Below are 11,059 nucleotides of genomic sequence, written 5' to 3' on the forward strand. Positions count from 1 at the left end.
CACATGAACATCAGCCTCAAGTGACTCAATAACACCCTCATCTTTTGCTTTGTACCAACTAGCAAGCTCATCAAACACCACATCACGTGAGATGCCTTTCGATCCTATGCATATCCAACAAATACACATTTCTCTGCTTTAGGATCCAACTTCCTTCTTCTTTCATCAGGCACATGTACATAAGCTATGCATCCAAAAACTTTAAGATGTCCAATGTCTGGCCTGTAACCTGTGAGCCGCATCTCTGGCGTGCTTCCATGAATGGCTGCTGTAGGTGTTTTATTCAATATATACACTGCAGTAGCACATGCTTCTGCCCAATAGTAATCTGGCATGCTCTTTTCATTGAGCATTGCCCTTGCCACTTCACATATGACTCTATTCTTTCTCTCAGCCACACCATTCTGCTGAGGTGTATACCTGCAAGTCAATTGTCTTCTTATTCCATGCTTCCTCAAGAAATGCTCAAAAGCTTTTGAGGTGTATTCACCACCTCCATCTGTCCTTAGACATTTAATCCAACAGCCATACTGCTTTTTTGCAAAAGCTTTGAAATCCATGAATTTTTCCAACACTTCACTCTTCTCTTTGAGAAAGTATATCCATGTCATCCTGCTAAAATCATCTATGATAGTATAAACTGCCTTTGATAGATGGGTTTTGTGCAGGACCCCATACATCACTGTGTACTATCTCAAGTGGCCTGTTACTCATATTTCCTTCTCTAGGAAACCTCAACCTTGCCTGCTTCCCAAACTGACAGGCTTCACAAACATGCATATGTCCATCATATTTGAACCTAGGCAATCCATTGACAATGCCTCTTGTTTGCATGTTCTTTAATCTCTGTATATTGACATGTCCAATCCTCTTGTGCCACATATCAATGTCCTGTACCACATTCCTACTCTTTGAGAACATGGTTGATTTTAGCTCAGGAATTCTAGCATCCAGCTTAAACAATCTTCCTTCTTTCTTGCCTTTAGCAATCACTCTACATCCATGTTTGAAGTCCTCAACGAAGCAACCATGCTCGTTGAACCTAACCTGTAATCCCTGTTCCACCATTTGACCAACTGAGGCCAAGCTTTTAGTGATCGAAGGCACATACAGCACATCTGACATAGACTTTGTCTAACCATTGTGCATGACCAATGGTACACTTCCAACATGTGTAATGACATGCTGGGTATCATCACCTGTTTCCACATAGCCTTTTACATCCATAGGCTTCATATGCTCAAACCATTCACCATGACACATCATATGGTTTGATGCTCCTGAGTCCATATACCATGTATCATCATTCTCAGCATTTGTTGTCATAGAACCCACAACATGCTTCATGGCAAACAAATGATTTGCAGTTCCATCATTGCTACTTGATGCATAGTTACCACCATGTTGTGCATAGTTTCCACCATAATGACCACCACGTTGTGCTCTTTCCCCTCTCAAATCATTCTGTTTGCGGAAACAATCTCTCGCCATATGACCATATTTGCCACAATAATGGCATTCCACATCTTGCACAGAATTTTGTTGGCCTTGCCAACATCCTCGACCACGGGGGGTACCTCTGCCTCACTGAGGTGCATATCCACGACCACCTCGAGCACCATATGAAGGCTGAAAATTCTGTTGTGGAGGCCTATCCTACCATCCACGACCATTACCACCACGTCCACGTGATGCGAATCTCCCCCTGCCTCTAAAGCCTCTCTGCGAGTAGAAAGCCTGATTTCTGCCATCATCATGGCTAGTAGATGCATCCAGAAATGAATCATTGAGCTTGATTTCCTCAACCAACAAGAGTGAAACCAACTCATCGAAGTCGGGTAGACCTGTACTCCTCACTGAGATAGATGTATCAAAGGATTTGTATTCCTTGCCAAGACCACGCAAGGTAATATCCACCAAATCATCATCAGGCATGGGGGCATTTATTGTGGCCAATGCATCTGCAAACTTCTTGATTTCTTGCACATAATCATGTATGCTCCTTTTATTCCTTTTCACATTATGGATCTGCTGTCGCAACTGAGACTTGCGAGCACTCGTATCTGTATCAAACATCTTGACCAAATTATCCCATGCATCTTTGGGATTCTCAGCATCCTGTATGTGTATGAGCATAGCATCAGAAATACATATAGACAAATAATGCAGCACTTTGAATGCTCTCTCTGACCATTGCTTATGAGCAATAAGCTGCTGCTGTGTAGGTTGTCGAGGTAGCTCAGGCTCTGGCTCAGCACCTGTAATGAGATTCCAAAATCCTTTTCCTTTCAAGAAACTCTTTATCCTGTACTTCCATGCCTGGAAGTTCTTCCTATCCAGCTTTTCACCAACAATCTGAACTGGATTATCCGACATGTTACTCAATGTGTACACCTTCCGCACACTTCAAATCTGTAAATGAGCCTTCCTCAGCTCAACCACACTTCAATGAATGTTCTAGATACTCCAAGGTAGCCAACAAACTCCAAATTTGATGTAGAAAATCAACCTGTAATCATCCAAGATGAACTGACTCACTCAGTGCGGGATACCCTGAATTGACACGCCTTCCAAGGCTCCAAATCACAATGTAATGGTGCAATCAAGTATGGGCAACTTTCATTGACACCTAATCAACCTCAATGTTGAGTATCAACACCATCTGACATGTGTACATATCAATTTTTGAAAACCCCTTTCTCTGTTTTTGGAAAAACCAGAAAAACCAGTAGAAAATTTGCTCTAATTCCTTCAATATTTGTCCAAATTGAGCAACCAGGCATTCATTAGCTTAGCAATAGTGTCCATCAACTCCATGTAAGAGGAATTTGTCCAATTGTATAACACTAAAGATTAATTGCTCAATTAAAAATGCTCTGTTTCTCTGCAACCAGTGGACAGCCTGTTTTAATCAGCTCATTCCCAGCTTAATTAAGCATCATTGACCAAACAAATCACATAGCCCTCTTCTCCAAAGTGTAAAGCATCCAATTGCTATATCAAGCACCAAGTTGAAATTTGATCTCCTCGTAGTCAAAAAACCAGAAAACTGCTCTGTTTCTCTGTTGCTGGCTGCGCCACCTGCTGTAGGGGGGTTTAGGAGAATTTGTGATCCTAATTGATGATGATAATAGATGCCCAACACACCTAGGTACATGTGCAATCCACCAATGGTTGGATTTTAGCCAAAATCACACTCCAAATGCTTCAATTTTGGGTTTCTTTTTCATTGTTTTGTGAGAGCTAAAAAACTAGAGATTTCCATACATTTAAATGCTTCCAAAATGCTCCAAAATTTGTTCAAGGCTTGCAAATGGGTTTCCAATACATCCCTCTTTGTCAAATACATATGTCTTTTGCCAGAATCACACGTATTTCCACCATACATCAGTGTTCCCAAGCTTTAATGGAAAGCTTCAAAAACCAGAATTTTTCTTTGCTTTGATTTGCTCTATTTTGCTTTGCTTTTGCCTGTATCACCTGCAATCTGCTCAAGGATGTTTAGAAGACCTTACCCGGTAGGCCAAGCTCTCAGATCTGATAGTATTTGGTGTGCTCCAAGCTTCACAGCTCCAATGGCCAGCTTCACAGCTTCTTTTCACAGCTTCTTCTCCCTCTTCTCTTCACTCACTCATAAACCCTAATAAACAGCACAAGGCTCTGATACCATGTTGAAAGAACGGTAGTGGGAGAGGAGACACACACACAGGAGCAAACCCTAATGTATATTGCAAACCCTAACCATAGAGGACCACTCTCACACAAAGCATAATGCACTAATCCATAATCCACACTACACACAATGAGTTGTGTCCACACTCTACTAACCCTAGCTAATGTCCACACACTATGACCAGCTGAACACGCGGTCATTTATGTCTCACACATGTTCCTACCTAATCTGCCAGCACATAGCATAGCTGGCTCACACTGACATCGAGCTTGAATCTTAACATCTCACAGTTGGTATCAGAGCATTTGGTTGAAGTTGATAAACCAAGAAGTAAGAAATGTCAAAAATTTATGAATTACCAGTGAAAGATTGTAATTGTGTGTTGAAATTTGTACGAGTTGATATTTTGAATGGAAATTCATAAATTGAAAATTGGGTTTTTAGATGGAAGTACCACATCTGTGGGGAATCTCCGACTTTACTTGAGGCCTAGATATGATGGCATTTGCCTTATAACACCAAGGGTCATGAAAACTCGTATATACCGTGGGTATAACTGCAGCTCTATACTGACAATATATGCAAGTGAATCTAAGACCTTGAAGTTATGAGCAAAAATGCTATCCTAGATGATGATTTGATTTTTCGACTGTCTACTGGTTGATATATGATTTTAGAATTCTGGTTGAAAATTGATGTATTGAATTGGATTCTGATCAAAGGATGTTGATTTTTGAATTCTGGTTGAAAGTAGATAAGTTGAATAAGTCATGATGATGAATGGAGAGAATACCAACAATGATGATCTTAGTAACTTGGAAGACGATCAAGACTTTCAGTAGATCACTATAAGATTAGTGGATCGTGCTGACATATTATTCGTAGCTTGACCTTTGGCCTAATAGACCCAATTGTGGATGACGAATCGAGAACCTGTATAACTGAAATTCCCATGGGGATTGTTTAGATGTTAATTGGAAATTACTAGTCTGATGGACCATTATTGTGTTAAGGATATAAATGATCTATTTTTTTAAAATAAGTTATGTTTTCTTAGGATGTATGTCGTGGATCTATAGTAGAAAGATTACCTTGTTTGAAGGAATTATTTTTGAACTTCTTAAATCTAAGAACGAAGTCGAATAGAAAATTTAATGATGTATTGTGTTTTGGCAGAATCATGAGACGTGCACCTCATGGTAGACAGCCAGATCCTCATGTGGATGATGAGGATGAGCTTGACCTTGACGTTCGTGCTCTACACAAATCTCAGCCAAATCCCTTCAAGGGTGAAGGGAAACACTTAGGTGAGGCCATAGAAAAGTGGATCGAAGCTATGGGGGAGTACTTCGATGTCACAGGTTACAATGATAAAAGTAAGGTGGCTCTTGCCGATAGGTTGAAGATTGTAGAGACAGCCAGAGTAGCATGGAGAAACCATTGCAAGACAAACTGCTTGGATCAGAACACCCAGACGTGGGATGATCTCAAGACCTATCGTAAAAAGAGATTTTATCCTCCAGGGTTCTTGGAAACAAAGATGAATGAGTTTCTTGAGCTAACCCAGGGGAGCCGAACTACGGAGGAATATCACCAAGCATTTTCTCTCCTCCTGAAATACTCACCAGTGCTCAATGAAGAACAACTGATGTCCAGGTTCATTCGGGGAATGAAAGAACCCTTGGATACCTTGGTGAAGAATGCTAAGCCAATTTCTATGGCTAAAGCTGTGCGGATGGCGAAGGATTTCGCCAAGGCCTTTGTCAAGGTCCTGCCAAAGCCAACACCTTGTTGTTTCAAAAGATTCCAAACCCCAAAAAGTGATTCCAACTTTCCGCCTCCTAAGAGACAGCAAGGTCCTAATCAAACCCAGGATACAAGAAGTTTCAGAATGGAAGGAAGGCCTTTTCCTCGGGACACATTCTGTTGAGCTTTGGAAGAGCTTAGAAGTGAGAATAGATGTTTTGGCTGTCAAGGTTTTGGGCATCAGCTCAAGGACTACCCAACTTCTTCTATGTTAGTGGGCCAAGGAAGCCAAGGTCCTAAAGTGTCGAGACCGATCCCTTCGTATCAGTCTAATCAAGGTCCCTTTCATCAAAATCAGGGAAACCCCAGAGGTAGATTCTCTAATAACCAAACCTTGGCTTCGATGCAAAGTAATGTAAGACCTTAGTCTCAGAATTGGGGAAGTCAAAGAGAGAGGTTCCCAAACCAGCCATCTACTTCCAAAGCAGTAACGCTGGAAGTAATAGAAGAAGAAAGAGATGTAAGAGATTATCCTCCAGCTGCTTGCGAGATGAGGACATCTCACGTTTTTTAAGTGGGGTAGGATATAAGATTAGTCCCTCCAACTTTTGATGATGTAAAGATGTAAGAACCTCCCCTTTAGTCTCTTGTAATTATCCTCCTTCTAGAATGGAAAAAGATCTTGTTTGACCCTGTTTTGGACTTAGAGAGAGAAAATATTCTAGAGCGAGATAATACAGTTTTGAGATATTTTTGAATACAAAGTTACCCTTTAATTTTAAGATGAATTCCCCTAAAACAAAATTTTAAAAAGAGTTTTTTAACGTGCATTAGAAATTAATTGAATATATTCACTGGACACCTTAACCTAGGGGTACCTATTCTCGATAAATTTTGGATTAAGGTCCAAAAAGGGTGTTCTAATGGGCATATGAGATCAATCCAAGTGTTTGGATAAGAAAAATGCAAGAAGAAAAGTAAATCCACCAAAAATGAGTAAATTTTCACATAAGATAAACAGTTGACTAGTACTGGCACTTAAGTATTATAAAAATGTGAATTTTGGAAATCACATCAAAGGGGTGTTTTTTAATTCAAAAAATACATGAGGTGGCTAGATATTTCATCTCTCATCTCTCCTCTTCCAAACTAGATCAAAAAGTGGGTATAACTAGTCTAAATCTTGTCCAAATTGGCCTAAACTGAAGCTGGAAGCCTCTAGATCCCAGTTGGACTTAGTTGGTGGGCTCCCTCACCTACTATAAATAGAACCCCATTACTTTGTATTTTCATCTTAGTGTATTTCCATGCTAGTGTAATTTTCATTTTAGTGAAATTCCTTCATCCCTCTTTGTTGCCTCTCCATTGTGAAGCTTTGGGTGCTTCACTAAACCTCTTCTTCTCTTGAGAAGATTACCCTCTTCTCTTGGTGGCCAAGCCTCTTCCTTGAGGGCAACACATCTCCTTAAAGAATCAAGCCAAAATCAAGGGTAAGCCTAAACAATGATGTTTACTCTCTTCTTTAGATGTTAATCTTCTTCCCAACCTCTCTACATGCTTGGGAAGCATTGTATCTCGTGGTTTCTTCTAAAAACCATGCCCTTCTTTATTTATGTTGTTGTTTAGATGAAGTAATGTTTATGTTTATGCATAAATTAAATTTTATATTAAAAGTGAAATTTAAGGCATTCTCATTTCATAGAAAATGCGGGGAAGCTATGGTAAAAATTTTATCATTAAAATAAATTTAAATTTATGCATAGTAAATTTTATGCTAAAAGTGAAGTTTTGAGCATTATTCAATTGCCAGAAAAATAAAGAAGGTTATGCATAAATTTTTCTAGATTTATTCAATTTATGGAAAATAATGTGAAATGACATAGAATGATGTGGAGTGATGTGGAATGATGTGAAATGATGTGAAATGACATGGAATGATGTGGAGTGATGTGAAATGATATGAAATGACATGGAATGATGTGGAATGATGTGGAGTGATGTGGAATGATGTGAAATGATGTGAAATGACGATGGAATTAGTGGGGCAGCGAAGAGTGCGATGTGCATAATCATAGCCCACTCTTAAGTACGAGGAGGTGCACAGAGGTTTGAGAAATTCATCAAGTAATATTTTTGTTAATCGTATAACTCTATAAGGCTTGCATATGTTTCTATTGGAAATAGCGTTATAAGAATGCACACACACACACACACACACACACATAGTGAAGAAGCTCAAGGGAGCACACAATGACATGATAGATAGATAATGAATGTGTGTTGTACAAAGAAGATAAGTATACCCTGAGATGGGTGTATACTAGGAGAGGGGAAAAAACCTTCTAAATATGGAAAAAGTGCCCCGACTAGTCATAGTGTGTTCACACACATCACTACCAAATATGGATACAAATATCCTGTGGGAGTGATGATGTGAAGAACGGGTGAGCTGGCACTAGAAGTACAGAGATATGCCAAGATCTTTGGACTATGATAGGGAGCCCAGACTAGTCCCCAAAGGGAAGCAAGATTAAGGATTTGAGAAAAGCTTCAAACTTCTCTCATGAGAGAGCCTTTGTGAACAAATATGCCAAGTTGATTTCCCAATGCGGAACATCTCTCCCTGACATATAATGATAGTGCACCTCAATGTTCTTTGTGCGAGCATGAAAAACTAGATTCCACGCAATGGCCATAGCGCTCTGATTGTTAGTGAAGATGATAGTGGCTAAGGACTCATCAATACCCAAATCAGTAAAATAAGGTGCCTGAGCTAAACACACTCAACTGTAGCTAAACACACTCAACTGTAGCTATAAATGTTGCCATGTACTCAGCTTCCACAGCTAGAAGTGGCCACAATGGGTTGCTTCTTGCTGAACCATGATATACATTAATCATGAAGGAAAAAGCAAAAAACACTCATGGACACTCGTGTGTCATAACATCCAACCCAGTCTAAGTTTATAAATGCATAGAGCTGTGATTTATCCCCCTTGGACAAAATAACCCACAGTGCGTAGTGCCTTAGGTAAACAAAACACCCGTTTGGTAGACTGACAATGCTTTATACCTGGGCTATGCATAAATCTGCTCAATATTGAGACCACATACTGAATGTCAAGCCTGGTGTTACACAAAAAGATAAGGCATTCAACAGCTTCTTGATACAAGCCAACATCAAAAGAGTCACCTGCATCTTTTAAGACTTAGTCGTAAACTTGTCTCCATAGGTGTAGCCACATAACAGTCCTCAAGATTGAACCTCTTCAATAATGCATCTATGTATTTCCATGTCGCATAACAGTTCCATCATTATGTTGCCAAAACTCAATGCCCAAATAATAGTGCAACAGTCCAAGATTTGACATCTCAAAAGACTTCTCTAAATCAATTATAAAAGCTGAAATATGATCATCATTAGGGCCTATGAGTAGCATGCCATCAACGTATAACATGATGACCAATAACACATCCTTAGTCCCCTTAATATAGAGGATACTGTCAGTTGGGCTATCGCAAAAACCCTGTGCAACCAAGTAAGCATGCATCTTTTCGTACCATGCTCTGGGAGAGCCTACTTATTAAGACCATATAAAGCTTTCTTCAATCTGTGTACTTTTGATTCTTGAATTTTCTAAACAAAACCATGAGGCTAAGATACATAGACCTCCTCATGCAAATCTCCATTCAAAAATGTAGCTTTGATACCAACTGAAGTACATTCCAACCTTTACGTGCTACAAATGTAATGATAGTCTACATGGTAGTCAAACGACATGTGGGTGCAAAGGTTTCACCATAGTCAATGCCTTTCTCTTGTGCATAACCCTTTGCAACAAGCTTAGTTGCCCACAACACTTCCATCCGCTCTACGTTTGAGCTTGTAAACCCATTTGGTACCTATGGCCTTCTTACCACCAAGAGCCAAGTCTACCAAATCCCATGTATCATTTTTGAGTATCGAATCATACTCAAATTGCATAGCACTCATCAGATTTTCAGATTCCTTTGCTTCATTAAAGGAGATAAGTTCCATTTCATCACATAAACTGGAAATAAGAGCATAATCTGCATCAACATGAGATGCATGATCAGACCCTACACATTTTCTGCTAGGCAAAGGAGTGGCAAATTTGCTGTCACCACGTAGTGTTTGCACTAGCCATTTGGGCATACTTTTTGAGTCCACAGTTTCTCTTCTTTCCTCATCGACCACATCATCTGCATTTGCCTCATCAATAAGCTGATCCATGGGCTGAAAAACATGCTGATTTGTAACCTGTGTGGGCTGATTTTCAGCATTCCTTGAATTACACAAATTCGCTATATCAATGTGTCTTGCATTGAACAATGAAGGAGAGTGTCAATATGTCCTGCAAACATACATTTTGATGTTTTTTACATGAAAGTAGGGGCTGAATTTCATCTTCCACAAATACAACATCTCTACTCACAAGAATATGCTTGGTAGTAGGATTATAGAGTTGATAACCCTTACTTTTCAAGCAATGTCCACATCCCAGAGCAATCCACCAGTACTGCCAAGTCCTCGTCGATATAGAGAGCGCAGTAGGCATCACGGAGGAATGGTGGTGCATCCTGAGGGAGAGAGGTAGTCCGAAACACCTCTGTAACAACAGGCCGTGGATATAGAGTCAAGTAAGGCACTGTCACGTCTGTGAGGATCTACAGAACTCCCAAACATGCAGCATCAAATGTTGTGCCGTATGCTCCATAATCATGTGCTGCTGCGCCTCAGCGCTCTAAAACTCTCTACCTCAGTGTCCGAGCCTACGCAAAAAGTAAAGCATAAAAATAATTGATTAGTCTCTCTCATTAGGTGTTACTTAAAGAAATTTATAACTTAGGACCTTAATTATAACTCTTTTACGTACAAGAGAAACCTACCTGCTAGATGTCATACTCTCTCGCATGCCGGTCCTCTGCAGTAGCTACCTCTGCCGTCCGCAATGCAACTCTAAGGCAGTCAATCTCTGCTCTCGCCTCTACCAACTCCTGAGTGAGTCTCTCAGTGGTAGGTGTGGGACCCTATGTGACACAATCAACCATGCCGCTCATGTAAAAATATAGAAAAGTATATATAAACATGTAAATAAATGACTAAAAAAACTTAAGAAGTAATAAATGTGTAAATACTTCAACATCTGTCGTCTTGGTATCAATCGTGAGAACAAGCCCACCATGTGTTGGATGCTCTCCGTGGTACTCCGTACGTTGATGCCAACCTCGGTGCCAAGAGCCTCGACCGTCGACATAGGCACAAATGCCGGATCTGTAGGAGCTACATGAAGGGCTGGTGAAGGCCGCCTACCCTGGTCCTAGAGATGGCCTCGGCCAGCACCACCACCCAGATCAATGGATAGTGTAATCCACCTCCTCCCTTAAGACAAACTCCGCATATAACTACTTTGTGAAGTATATGGCAATCTGGCGGCGGTTGTTCGGCATCCTCCCATATGCGACAGCATATCGACTATAGATATGTGCCGCCATACGAGGATGCGAACACCGCGAAACAATAAGGGGCTTGCTCGCCCCAGGCCTCATCCCATGGCTATCGAGGAAAAGATCTAAGTAGGCTCCTTCCCTAATTGGACCAAGGTCACAGACTTGATG

The sequence above is a fragment of the Cibotium barometz genome, chromosome 38, assembly GCF_041138505.1.
Source record: "Cibotium barometz isolate CiBa-2024 chromosome 38, ASM4113850v1, whole genome shotgun sequence".
Taxonomy (NCBI): domain Eukaryota; kingdom Viridiplantae; phylum Streptophyta; class Polypodiopsida; order Cyatheales; family Cibotiaceae; genus Cibotium; species Cibotium barometz.